Source organism: Dermochelys coriacea, chromosome 21 (assembly GCF_009764565.3).
Source record: "Dermochelys coriacea isolate rDerCor1 chromosome 21, rDerCor1.pri.v4, whole genome shotgun sequence".
Classification (NCBI taxonomy): Eukaryota; Metazoa; Chordata; order Testudines; family Dermochelyidae; genus Dermochelys; species Dermochelys coriacea.
Genome location: NC_050088.1, coordinates 6,724,293 through 6,738,947, shown reverse-complemented (window position 1 = coordinate 6,738,947; position 14,655 = coordinate 6,724,293). Strand labels below are relative to the sequence as shown.

The following is a 14,655-nucleotide window of genomic DNA, read 5'->3' as shown; positions in this document are numbered from 1 at the left end:
AAAAGGAGTACTTGTGGCACCTTAGAGACTAACAAATTTATTTGAGCATAAGCTTTCGTGAGCTACAGCTCACTTCATCGGATGCATCGTGAGCTGTAGCTCACGAAAGTTTATGCTCAAATAAATTTGTTAGTCTCTAAGGTGCCACAAGTACTCCTTTTCTTTTTGCGAATACAGACTAACACGGCTGCTACTCTGAAACCTATAGGTGGCACTGTCTCACCCTGTCTCTCAGCTGTCTTCAGCCCACACAGAATCAGGCAATGAAGAATGCAAAAGGAAAAAAGCAGAACATGCCATTCACATATTTACATCAATACTGTCAAAACAGTTATTTTTAAGCTGGGCACATCTTGCTGCTGATTTAAAACTAAACAGAATGGCTGTGTCATTCCTAGACGAGCTCTGGGTTACAGCGGCATTGGTACAAAACAACAGACCCCAGATGCCCCAGCATTTGCAGGGTGGGTTGGATGAGAGTCCCCCAATCCAAACCCACATGTGGGTGGTTCTGGGATGAATCCCAACCAGAAAGGACCTATTTTTGCAAGTTTCAAGGTGACAGAAATCACACCGATCTTCTGAGGTTTACACCATTTTGGGTCACACTCCTGCTCAAGCAGTTATGATATTTCAGTGCTGTTGAACCCTAACCTAACCCGTGGGCCTTGAACACCAAGCCCCGGACAAATCCAGATCCAAGCATCATCCATAACAAAGTCTTTCTCGTTTCAACCTTCAGGTTTCAGAGTAGCAGCCGTGTTAGTCTGTATTCGCAAAAAGAAAAGGAGAACTTGTGGCACCTTAGAGACTAACAAATTTATTAGAGCATAAGCTTTCGTGAGCTACAGCTCACTTCATCGGATCCAATGCATCCGATGAAGTGAGCTGTAGCTCACGAAAGCTTATGCTCTAATAAATTTGTTAGTCTCTAAGGTGCCACAAGTACTCCTTTTCGTTTCAACCTTGTTTTTCAAAGGCAATTTCCCAACATCTCTGTGGTAGCTTCTGTATATGTCCACAGAATGATCTACCTTTCCAGTTCTCAGGGCCATAGGTGCTGGAACTAGCGGTGCTGGGGGGATGCTGTTGCACCCCCTGGCTTGAAGTGGTTTCCATTATATACACGGTTTACAGTTTGGTTCAATGGCTCTCAGCACTCCCCACTGTATAAATTGTTCCAGCACCCCTGGTCAGGGCTGTTTCAGTGGGAATCTTTCCAGTGACTTGGATAGGATTCAGATCAGGTCGCCAGTGCATTGTACAGTGGAGACTGCGCCAAGATTTACCTTTTGTAGGCCGCGCCCAAGTTCTTCTCACATCACCAAAGTTTCCTGTACAATTTACTCAGCCTTTAAAGACCTATCTTTATTATGTGGCTAGTTTTTGCTGGACCCCTGCCTTTAGAGAGAAGCAGCATGGAGTACTGGATAGTGCAACAGATTGGCACGCAGAAGACTTGTGTTTTGGTCCTGGTTCTGCCACTGGCCTGCTGAGGGATCTTGGGCAAGTCACTTTACTTGCTCTGTGCCTCAGTTTCCCCATCTGTAAAATGGGGATGATGATACTGACCTGCTTTGGGATCTAGATATTTTTATTCTTTGAAACGAGTGACACTTGGCAGGATCCTTATTTGTTTTGGTGCAAGTCCTGCTACTCTAGTCTGCTCTTCTTATTTTTAGCTCATCACCTCCATATTGGTGCACATAACAAAATTCATGTCGTGGGGGTGGGGCCGAGGGGTTCAGAGTATGGGAGGGGACTCAGGGCTGGGGCAGAGAGTTGGGGTGTGGGGGTGAGGGCTCTGGCTGGGGGTGAGGGCTATGGGGTGGGGCCAGGGATGAGGGGTTCAGGGTGAGGGAGGGGGCTCAGGGCTGGCACAGAGGGTTGGGTGTATGTGGGGGGGGTGAGGTGATCTGGCTGGAGATGCAGGCTCTGGGATGGGGCTGGGGATGAGGGGTTTTGGGTGCAGGCTGCCCCGGGGCTACAGCAGGGAGAGAGGACTCCCCGCAGCTCACTGTCCCCGCAGCAGCACCTTGTCTGAGGGGTAGAGGCAGCAGCTCTGGGGCTGGGACCGCAGGATAGGCACCTCTTCCCTGGCTGCAGTAGGTCCGGGCTGGGCTGGGCTGGGTTGTGGCTGGGGGAGGGTTGAGCTGCAGCCATCCTGTAACTTAAAGAGATTGTACTTCAGTACTTGCATGAGGTGAATTGAAAACTATGATTTCTTTATAATTTTTACGGTGCAAATATTTGTAATAAAAATAATAATAGAAAGTGAGCACTGTATACGTTGTATTCTGTGTTGTAATTGAAATCAATATATTTGAAAATGTAGAAAAACATCCAAAAATATTTAATAAATTTCAATTGGTATTCTATTGTTTAACAGTGCGATTACAAGTGCAATTAATAGAGATACATTTTTTTAATTGCGATTAATTTTTTGAGTTAACCGCATGAGTTAACTGTGATTAATCGACAGCCCTATTTATTATTTATTATTTGTGTTGCAGTAATGCCTAAAAGCCCCAGTCATAGCACATGCCATTGTGCTAGGTGTTGTTCTAACGCAGAACAAAAAGTAGCCATTGACACATCCAAAATGGCTATAAAATGCTACCTGACTGGAATTCTCAACTCACAGAAGGGCTGATCCAAAGGCCAACATAATTCAGTGGGCTTGGATCAGGCCTTTATGTCACTGCTGGCGTTTTACACCCGCTTTGCACAAAATAAATAGCTAAAGAAGGTACAAGACAATGGAGAATCAGGCACAAGGAGTTTCCAAAGTATCTGGAGGCTCGGGAAGGGGACAGGCCTTTCTGAGCCTCAGATGCCCCAATATGCATGGAGAAACCCCTCAGATAGGGAGGCATCCTTGCAAGAGTAGAACCTCTGTAGAAGTCCCCTGGGGACCCTTGTCCGCTGTGGCAGTACAGTTCCCTCAGGATCCAAAACAGCCATTTCCAAAATGCCCCCAGTTTTGCACCGCTCTACCAAATACACAGCATGTGAAGGGGTGTTTCTTTGCACAACTTGGCCTATATAAACAACAAAGGGTGCAACCTCTAGATTTAATGAGGAGTCCTTGTGGCACTTTAGAGACTAAGACATTTATTTGGGCATAAGCTTTCGTGGGCTAGAACCCGAAGTGGGTTACAAATAACAAATGTTATTTGTTTTCACATGAGTCAGGATAATAAGGAACAATTGATCAGTTTTGACCATAATCTTAATGACCACATTTGCACTCTCTTTAAATGTTCTCCTTTCAGCCTCACTCTTTGTATTCTCTTTCCCACCATCTGTAAGTGCCATGTTTGTACTCCTTTTGCTTGGCAATGTTTGCAATAGCCTGTTGATGGAGATTCATTGATCTCAGTAATAAATGAAGAAGTATCAACAACATGGAAAATGTAATTCATCTACTGCAAAGGGATATTATAAAGACTCTTTATTACAGAAATTAACATACCTGCTTTCCTAGTCATGCTTTTACAGTAAGAACAAGAAAGTGCTTAATCCAGGTGCATAGATTTCAGAGACATACAAAAGAACAGAAATAAAGCCAGTTAGCCGCTTCCAAAAATGGAACTAGTCAGTAAAGAAAATTAATCAGCGGGAGACAGATCAATAGGCAGGTATTTCAGTGCAAGATACAGACATGATATGCATCTATAATTTATAATACGTTCTTGTAAACTAGGTATGTTACAGCAGAAGTCACTGGGCTCCATGTATATATATAGCCCTAGGACAACTATTAAGTGTATAAAGAAAATCACCTTGGTCATCATCACACGTGAGAGTTTTATTGATCTGATTCCAGGACGGTTTTCCTAGCCCAGCTCCCAATGCTGGAGTGAGTAAGCCGGATCTGCTGCTACATTGATTTACACCAACTGAGGATCTGGCCCTGTGTTTCTATGGCATCAATGCTGCAAAGTTTTCTCAGTACTTCCTACAAGATACAGAGTGTGCCTTCAGCTCCCGTTGAAGTCAGTGGGAGCTGAGAGGCAAGCAGCACCTTGCAGAAGACATTCAGCCCTTTCCGGGATCAGATAGTCTATGAAGGGTGGCTTGCACAGCACCATTGCCCTACCAGAATTTTCCACCCCACAAGGCTTGTGTGATCTGTATGAAGGGTGTAGAAGGTTAGGGTATTCTAAAAATACCATACAAGGTATATATGCATAATTTTAATCAAGTCATACCAAGTATGTGGGAAAATACCACCACGGCCTCAGTCCTGCAATGTGATGTATGTGGGTGGACTTTTGTGCCAGTATTATTGTGCCACTGAAGTCAATGGGGCTCTGCATATGTGCAAAGGTCTGCCCCGTTACATTGCATTGCAAGTCTGGGACCTAAATAATTTCTGCAGATCTGACTGGTTTTAAGAAAACCTCAAGAAAACAGATCCTCTATTCCGCTATATTTATTTCCCTTTGCATATTGAATTTGGCTGTAGAATGCTAAACCACTGTCACTCATTAAAATGTGGCGTGATAATTAATCAAACACATTTGTTTCTCAGTCCTGTTTAAAAAACCTCCAGCTTCAAACATGAATGAAATCCTAGAAAACAAAGTCATTGTTTGGGGATTTTTAATACAATTGCATTCTCATAGGCATTGATTTAATTTCCAAACACTGCCAATGTATGTCTGGGACAGGGATTAAGCAAGCAGCTTGAGAAAGGAGAAAGCAAAACATGTCATGTACCAAAAATACTCTTTATCTCCAGACATCTATAAAATCTATACTCTAAAGCGTGTGCTCTAAAAATTATTACAAATATTTTTCTTAGATAGGAAATATAATAGTAAGTGAATAATCTACTCTGCACGTTTATATACTCTCCTATTAACAAGTTTCACATTTATTTTTCTTCTTAAATATACAGTACTTTTACAAGAAGTTTGCATGGCTTTTAAAATACACTAATTTACCATGCATTAATACATGAGGCTGACCGGGTCCTCTGTCTTTCCAAAGTAGAGAAAAGTCATTTATTGGCATCTTGAAAAACAAACTAAAAATAGCTGGTTTCTATGGCTACTGAGGCTGGGAGACTCCTGAGGAACGTGTCTGGTTAGGTCCCTTTATGATAGAATCCAGACAGTAAAAGAAAAAAGGGCAATAGGGAGACACTTAACACATTGAAAAGACAGTCCTGTACCTTTAAATGTGTGGGTAACTGTACATTTCACTGAAGAACAATGGGGTTACTTTAGGGGTGAATTAGGCCCATTGTATTTTAGGATCCAATCCAGCAAAGCTTTTTAGCACAAGCTTAAATTTATGCATATGCTTTGCCGGGTGAGTCAGGGTCTTAGTGTTGCATCTTCTGTGACTATATTCTTGCTTTGTTCTGCTTTTTGTTTACATGCCTTTACACTAGAGATGGGTCTGAGGTCCCCCCAACCTCCGCAAACTTGGTGGAAGTTTTGGGGTGCTTGGATCCAAAGGGTTGGTTCAGGCCCATCTCTATACTACACATATTTTTTTGGAGACATTTGAACACACAGACAGACTCTCTGCATTTACCAGCAAAAATGAGAGTGAAATGTGACCCTATATATAAATCTGTACATATAATAAACTTCATAGTGAGGATTGTTTGATTATCAGTGGTTTAAGTCCATGAGTATGTTACCCATGTGGTCACCCTGCTTTACAAAGTGGCTGTGCAAATTATATACAGATACATTCAATAAATATACATTGTATTTAACCAACTGTCTTTTTACCCTTAAAGAAGAGATGCAAATAACGGTCCGGATCCTGCAGTTCTTGTTCAGGGAAAAATTCCTGTTTAGATCAACAGAAAGGATGGCAAGATATGGACCAGGAAGGCTATTTTGCTGATGAGTGGGGATGGGGGAATGGGAGGGAGAGGAAGGCAGGGAGATTTTCTAAAGTGATTAGTGATTCTGAATGCCCATCTAGAGACACCTTAAGGGAGCCTGATTTTCAGAAAGTGCAGAGCATTCACCCTCTGGAACTCAGCACTTATTAAGTGACTCAAGTTGGGGACCCAAAATCACTAGTCACTTTTGAAAATATTGGTCAAAGAACTCATTGGGGGACCATGTCAGTTACAGATAGATGGACGGTATCAGATGAGACAGTGGTGTGCAAATGTTTGATTTCTTTACACCTAACTACCCATAGATGTTCTTGTGCATAATCATAAAGAGCAAGATAACTGGGGCCACCAACTCAACATGGGGGAGTAAAGTGCATTTAAAAAACATAATCCTACCATATCACCCTAGAAGTGCAAGAAAGAAAAGGACACCTTTGGTTAGATAATCTTAAAAGAAATTGGATACACACTGGAATGCAGAAATCACTCTGGCCATAATAAACAGAACACTAATATTTTTCCAGTCCAATTAAATGCCAAGAGCTTGTGTTTGCAAAGTGTTCCGGTGGAATGAAGACTTAAATCCTATTGTGGAGTTTACAAAAAAAAGAGATTCCAACTCGATATATTATAGATACGTGGGTTTGTGTATCAGATTAGATTAGGCCAGGGGTTCTCAAACTTCATTGCATCGTGACCCCCTTCTGACAACAAGAATTACTACGTGACCCCAGGAGGGAGGACTGAAGCCTGAGCTCGCCTGAGCCCAGCTGCCCCAGGTGGGGAGGGCCAAAGAATGAACTCCACTGTTCTGGGCAGGGGAGCCAAAGCCCAAGGGCTTCAGCCCCAGATGGGGGTCCTGTGACCTGTCCCCCACCACTAAGGGATGAAGTCCTCAGGCTTTAGCCCTGGATGGTGGGACTTGGTGTTGGGCTTCGGACCCTAGCCCCTGCAAGTATAACACCAGCCCTGGCGACCCGATTAAAACGGGGTCGCAACCCACTCTGGGGTCCTGCCCACAGATTAAGAAATGCTGGATTAGGCTAGATCCCTGTTCTTTTTGCACATCTTCAGTAAGATTTTCAGGAATATGTTACAAGAGTTCAAGCCGCAGCTTTTTTCTGGGCTTCACTCTTTGTGCATGCTCTGTACCCTTCCAACTCACTGCACAAACATTTCCTTCATCTTAAATAAATGCAGTGAAAGTTCCCTTGGCAAGACCACATCTGTCAAGAGATCATCTGCTGATAAAAACAAAACAACTTGGGATGAAACCCCACCACACACACACACACACACTATTTTTTGGTTCCCTACCCACTTATTGTCATGCAAATAAACATCTGGAGACTCTCTGGCTCCAAAGCAGGCCAATATTCACAAAGAGGGTACACTGCCTCTGTTGGAAGTTAGCCCAAGGCAATGCTCTGGTTATTTTGATTGTTAAAGCTGTTTCCCCCTTGACTACACCATCAGCACTACAGCAGACGCTCTACGGTCAAGATCAAGCAATGCTGGTTTTCCTTTTAATTGCAACGCATTTTGGGCCCGATCCTCAGCTCTAGTAAATTGGTGTAATTGGAGCTGTGCTGATTTATACCAGTGGAGCGTCTGTCCGTTTAACTTAAATACATTTTGCCAGCTGCCCAGAAAGGATTGGATGGGGAAAGGGGGCTGCATATTTGGTTTCCTAAATTCCCATGAGCACATCACCTTGCTAAGTTCATAGGTCCCCACGGAGTCATCTGAAAAGCTGGTTATGGGCAAGGGTGGCAGGTGGCCAATGGGGTGTGTAGCAATGGAGATGCACACTTCAGTGCTTGCTGCATTGCAGAAATGAGCAGATTTGCCTGTTTCAGATATATCCTTCCATTCTCATTTAGAGAAACTTGGATGGTTTCCTTCACTGTAATAGGATTAAAGATGGATTATTTCTGGTGGGAACAAATGCATCTTTCAGGAACAATCATTTTCTGAGGAACAATGATGGTAGCTAGCATAGCACGCTTCTCTTTGAAACTGTTCCAGGGAGTTACGTTACAGTTAAGACTCCTGTTATAATGGGGAGAAGTATACAGAGACTTCAGCATGAATGGGATTGATATTAAAGCAACTGTCATAAAAAGGGAGAAATAACCTTACATTTCTACAGCACCTTTTTCACCCAAAGGATCCAAAAGAGCTTCACAGGGACAACTGGGAGTCAGGACACCTGGATTATTTTCCTGCCTCTGCCACTGAATCCCTGGGTGGCTTTGGGCAGTCACTTCCCTGCTCTGAGCCTCAGTTTCCCCCTCAGTACCATGGAGGCAATGATGCTTCCCTTCCTTTGTAAAGTGCTTTGAGATTTATAGATGAATAGCTCTGTACTAGTTTATCACTATTGTTAATTTAGTAGTAGTAGTAGTAGTAAGATTTGTATTTCTATAGCACCACTGAAATGCAGTCACCTCTGACATGGAAAAGTGGAAGCCAGATGGACAAGCAGCATAAAGCATGTTACACAAGTGTGGGAACAAAGGAAATTCTGGGCACTGAAGCAAAATGCTTCTTATATAGACATATAAAAAACACCAGGGCTTGTGCAAGTATGTGGGTGAGGAAGAGAAAGAGAGAGGGGGAGCTCATTTGTACTTTGACAAGAGCTGTTAGCTTTCCAGCTTTCACAGATTTGGAAGAGTCCGGTGTCCTGATAAAATGCTGCCACTGGGGGAAAAAAATCTAACTTTTTGCCCACTGCAAACTTGTCATGTGGAAGTTAGTTGGCAGCACCCGCTCTCAGCCTGGGAAATTAGCAAAGAGCAAACTGCTTGGAAGTTCAGACTATTGACAGGTTTGCTGCAGAAAAGCACAGTGCTGGAGCCTGGTGGGAAATGATGTGTGGATGAAGGAACCTTCAGCCATCAATCTAGAGGTCAAGTCTTTACGATAGGAGAATCAAAAAACACCACGAGACATTTATGAGCACCACAGGGGGTCAAGCCAGGAGCAAATGATTTTGCTTGGAGCCACTGTAGATAACATATTATTAACATATTAACATATTGGGAGCTATCTATCCACACTTGTGTAATTTATTGCATTTTCAGTTATATATGTATATATATGTATGTGTGTGTCTCTCTCTCTATATTTTACATACTATATTCATCCATACCTACCTAGGAAGCTCTTTGCTGGAGGCAGGTGCAATTCTAGAGGTGAGATAAATTCAGCAGCCATATGGTGGTCTACAGTATACATTCAATAAGTTAACGTATTGTCCTGGAAGGATCCCCCTCCTCCTTCCAGACCAGATTTTGGAACAACCACAATGGAGAGAAAACCTCAGAAGCACCCATACCACTTTTTACGAGTAAGAACCATTTCAGGAGCATTTAATTAGTACTATATAAACCTCCAGCCAAGCTGGATACATTCAATAAAGCTGTTAGCTCTTTACAGAGTCTCAGGGTGTGTGTATTAATTTTGGAACCTTAACTATGAAGCCGTGATGGCTGCATAATCAAAAGCTCATAGCAGCCTAGATTTCACAACAATAACCTTGGCTATTCACCTAGTGCTCCATTAAAGAATTAAAAACTCACCACGCTGGAGAAAACATTAATATTCTTAGTTTACCTGGGGTCCAACTCACTAAAAAGGAAACTGTCTGTGATCATTTGCAAATCTCCTGCCTCTGACTTCGACCCAAAGGAATTTCAAAGATCTCAGGGACTTGTGGCCAACTGATCTTCAGTTGGAATAACCTCCTGCTGCCAGAATAGCTGCTATAGCTTACAGCTGCGGTGAGCAGGGGCTGTACCCACACAGACACTGGTCCTAAATAGGGATTGAATTTGTGTCCATCAGCACCAAATGCACAAGTCTCTGCCACTTGCACTAAAGAGGTAGCTCTTCTTGCTCTGTATAAGTAGAAGGCCAGTAAAGATAGTCTCTGGTATCCATGGAGAGCTATAACTGCTAACAGTGTGTTACACAATCAGCTGAGCATGAGGTGATGAGCTGACCTTGATGAAAATGAATGGGGATGAGTCAAAACAACTACCCTCACCTTGCTCAGTGCAGAAAACAGAGTAAAAGTTCACAGGCAGCCAAGCACTTCTTGCTGTGCAGAAACTCAGAACTGTGATAGGAAATATTCAGCTGTATCCTGGCTTTGGATACGTATATTGGGATCCATTGGCATCAGTGGGAGCTGCGCAGGCATATCCCTACCCAGAATACGGCTGTAGCTGGCTTTCTTTAAAAATCATGTTTCCTATTGCTGTCAACTTGCAGAATAGGGCACACATGAATGATATTGGCATCTAGAGATGCTCAGTGACAGGGTTCGTCCTCTGCATCACTTTTCCTTCTGCTTTATTATGGGGTCAATGATTGGAAAGAATTTTAGGGCCAAATCCTGAAGTCTTTAATCAATCAAAACACCCAGTCAAGAGCGACGCTGAGCACCTTCGGCTCTCTCTCTGCAGCCAATGGAATTTGAAAATGCTCCATTCCAGTGAGGCATTGACCCAGTGAAAGCTTTTCCTGGGTGAGAGACCCCAAGATTTGGCCTGTAATGTTTAATATTTAAACACTGCCATTTGCTAAGCCTCCTAGGAGATTTAGATACCAAACTAAGCCTAAAATTCAGCCTTCTGCTAAATGTTCTGCCACCATTGGAATGAGATGAAAATGAGCCCAACAGCCACCAGTGATGGGCTTCTGTAAAGCATCAAGCAGTAGCAAAATGGTCACCATCACAAGTTGGCTCAGCCATGCCAAAGTTCACTGAGAAAAAAAGACATCTGGGCCATATATATCTGGAGTCTGACCCCAGTGCTTTCAGTGTTGGGTCCTTTCCCTATGCTTGATCCTTCATGTGCATGAACCAGACAGCACCTTGTGTGAGAATCTTCTTCATGCTCCATGGGGAAAATACAGTGCTTCGCAGCATGTGAACTTTCCAGACTGACTCACTAAGCAAGATCAGGTGCAGTTGGACTCCTCACTATGGTCTGCTACCAGCTGTTTCATGTTTGAAGTGACTCAACCATCTCCTAGAGCAACCCCGACTACTGGCACCCGACAAAGATTATTTTAAAGCCGCTTAGTTCGTTGCTCTTCTTATACCCCAGGAGATGATCTCATGTGTCTCCTTTTATTGGTCATCCTTGCTGGGCAGAGGTTTCAGGCTAAACCCTTCGGATAAGACAATAAAATAATGGCCATGTTGGTTTTGGTAGCTGGCCAAGCTAGCAAATCTTCCCAAAAGGAGAGCTTGTCACCAGCACACACAGCTCTGTTTGTCAAGCGTAAATCCGGTCTGGCAGCAGCGGTCTGAGCACTGGAAAGGTCGGTGTGTTTTATAAGTGGGGGAAAGGATTTGTTTAGCTCAACTTATTCTTCTTGGGGCCAGGTCCTCAGCTGGTGTAAATCTGCATAGCTCCACTGAAGTCAACGAGTCTCCTCTGATTTACACTGGTCACGGATCTGGCCCCTAAAGATTTACCTGTCTGCCCTTCCTAGAGGGGAGCAGAGACAACAGTCCTCAGAGACTCTACCGGGCAAGATTTTGCATCAGAGTTACAGCATTAACAATCTCTGGCCCCACTGCCCTATGGTACTCTGTGCCCCTGATCCTCCAGTTTTGGCCTTTAAATAGAAATGGTGGTTTTGCCCCAATTACTATTTTTTGTTTAATATTAATCACCTACCCAAAGCCTTTGGCTGGCTGCAGTGAAGGCCTATTGACGGTCCCATGCAACGTCATTCACTTGTCCCCCTCCCCACCAGATTTAGCACATGACCTTCTCCCACTACCCATCCTCTGCCCTGATCGATTCTGAGGGCTTGGTTCCATTCTGTGGTGGGACTCGGGCCTCAGGAGATGTATCCAGAACGGGTGCAATGGGTTTGCTGAGGGACTTAGAGGAGCAAGTGAATGGAGGTTTTCTGTTACACAGGAGGAGGCAGAGAACCAGCAATTTACCCTAACCAGGAGCATATTAAAGGGGGAGGCACCCCCATTCTCTAGGGGGCCCAAGTGGTCCCCACTGGGTTCTTGCTCAGTACAAAGCAGCTTCTACTCCACGCCACTGAACCCTGGAGCAAGAACAAGGAACCTCCCACTGGCTTTTCCATACAGAGATGACTGGGGCAGGAGGGGGTTCATGAGGGTTCTCTACAGCCGCCAGCTTTGCAGTACTGGCTGAACCAGCCCTGCCTGAGGCAGCCATTTTGAACCCCTCCCCAGATCTCCACGGCTACCATCGCAGCCTGTCATGTGGACAGCCTGTCTCTCTGACTCTCTCATGCACCCAGCTCAGGCCTTGCCACCAGTTCTCGAAAGCCGCAGCAGCTGCAGTTTATTCTGACTGAAAGGGCTACAAATACTGTGTGACCATCCTCACTGGGTATTCCCTCCTAGTCACTGCCATCGAAACAGCAAACCTCTAGTAGCCTCGGGGGCTGCACATTTTGGAGGTGGCAGCAAAGGATTCAGGAGTGAAGGGGTTGAGGCTGCCTGAATTAACCAGAGCTGGGTCTGAGTGGCTAAATTTGGGTCTGGATTTCCAGTGCCATAAGGCTGGGAGTGTTTGGAGCTGAGGGTTGGGTTCTCCAACGCTACCACAAGAAGACCTTCCTGAGTGAGGTCCTGATCCAAACCTACTGAAATCAAAGGAAGAGTTTCTACTGACCTCAGTGTTCTTTGGATCAGGCCATGAAATAGCTGTATTTTCTGGAATCCACAGTGACAACTGCTGGGGCTACTTTAGGGTACCTGAAGAGGACAGTCTGTCTGAAACACCTCCTGAAAGGCACAGCACACAGGGAGTTTCCCTATGGCTTTAACAGCAAGTAGGAAAGGTGTACGGACAAGGAAGGAGAAAACAGGGACAACCTCTGAAACTATAGCACTGTACTAACACTAATGGCTGTGCCTGGATTAGGTGAGGCAGTGCCAGCAAAAAAGATTAATGATTTGAACACTGGCATTTTCCAGACTGTCAGCTGCATGAATTTTTTTGAGAACATGGGCTCTTATCCTGGGGGTTGTGTCCCACAGCATGTACATGAACAGGTGTCAGAGGGTAATGGCCATTCTGCCTTTCCCAGGTTGCTAAATGGCTAGATTGGAAGATGGTACCCATTATGGGAAAAGTGGAGAACCATGGGAGGATGCATACATGCTAGAGATAGACCTAAGCTCCAAAGCTGAGATCTGATTCCCAGTTCCAAACTTTTCTCCACATAAAGTTCTGATTCAAGCCCATTATAGAAAAGGGGCCAACTGCAAAATTCACTTCCCATATTTAATATAGACATGTAAGGGGTATGAGTCTGCTCTCCCACTGGGCTAACAACATAGACTTCAGTGGAGTGACTGAAGGGAGAAGGAGCAGAATCAAAGCCCAGTTTGTTTGCACCACTTCCTAAGGGTTTCTCCATGCTGTCATCTAGCACATCTGAGCCCAAAATGTCTCAGAGGCATTAGGAACTGCTTCTTGTAGACACAGACATTTGCTGGAGATACTAAAAAAACTCTACAGCTTGTTCATTTTCAGTTGACAGTGCAGCAGTGAGACAACTTAAAAACACAGAGCCAATTCCTGCTGCCCACTTACTCCAGGGAAACTGAGGGCAGGACTTGGCTCTTGATTTGCAAATCTCTTTCAGAGTCTGTCCATGAGGATATATTCGAGCAAGACAAGGACAGCTTTCTCATGAATGAAACTTTTACCCAGCAAATGGACAAACTCTCTCTCTGCCACGGATAGCTGTGGGGTCCAAGGCCAAGCACCTTTGAGACTGGGGATCTGTGCTGAACCACCCTAGCACCCATGATAATGCCTGTTTGTGGCTCTTCTGTAAGGGTCATTTCTGAGTTTCAGCTTTTTTTCCAAGCCAGGCAAGTCTCTAGGAAAGAAGAAGGAAGAGAAAGAAAATGAGAGAAGTTGCAGGATAAACGTGTGAACACAAATTAATCAGCTCCCTCCACCTTCTCCTCGGCCTGCTGCTGACATCGATGAGTGAGCCCATCATTCACATCCCAGGTGCACCTCCTCCTGCCAGGACACCTTCGTGAGCTCATCTGTCAAGTGCTGTGGGAGGGCTGTACTGAGCAAGAGAGTCTGCCCCTTGGGAATGTTGCACTGATGTTGACTCCCTGTTTCCCCTCCCTTGCCCCAGTCACAACTATTGTTGCTAACGGGGGCTGTGTGCTGATGGTTAGATGATCCTGGCTGGAATTCCTTCTGTTACAGTAACCAAGAACATCCTACTAAACTTGAACTGGCTCCTTTCCAGTCCCCTAAGAAGGCGTCCTCTTATGGACGCCAATGAGGTTGTTATTCGGGGAAGAGAGGAGGAAACCAAATTTATTCAGGTGCAAAAGGCACTGTATAACCAGAGGTGCTGGAACTGGGGGTGCTGAGGATGCTGGCACTGTCGCATCCCTTGGCTTGAAGTGGTTTCCGTTATGTACAGGGTTTACAGTTTGGTTCAATGGCTCTCAGCACCCCTACTGTACAAACTGTTCCAGCACCCCTGCATATAAGACTCCACTTCGAGCAACAGAGCGTTTGAACACAAGATCTTCAATACTCAAAGCACAAGCTGCTACCACTTAGGCTAAAGGACTAAGCCATTAACTAGGAGCAGCAGTAGAATCATAAGCCTGTTATATGGATCACCCACTAGAAGGGAACAAAGATCTGCAGTCTCCTAGTGGAGGTCACAATTAGAGCTGGTCAAGAATTTCTCAGCAAAACTACTTTTTTTGTTGAAAAAGGCCG

General features: G+C 44.5%; 1 long non-coding RNA gene across 2 annotated transcripts in view; it reads right to left on the bottom strand.

Annotated features, from left to right (window-relative positions):
* Positions 1-3,439: 3,439 nt before the first annotated feature.
* Positions 3,440-14,655, bottom strand: part of LOC119846284 — a 66,739-nt gene continuing 55,523 nt past the window's right edge. For both annotated transcript variants that reach the window (XR_006276573.1, XR_005289822.2), the window contains one exon: positions 3,440-13,777. This is a non-coding gene — a long non-coding RNA (uncharacterized LOC119846284). The remainder of the gene's footprint in view (positions 13,778-14,655) is intronic.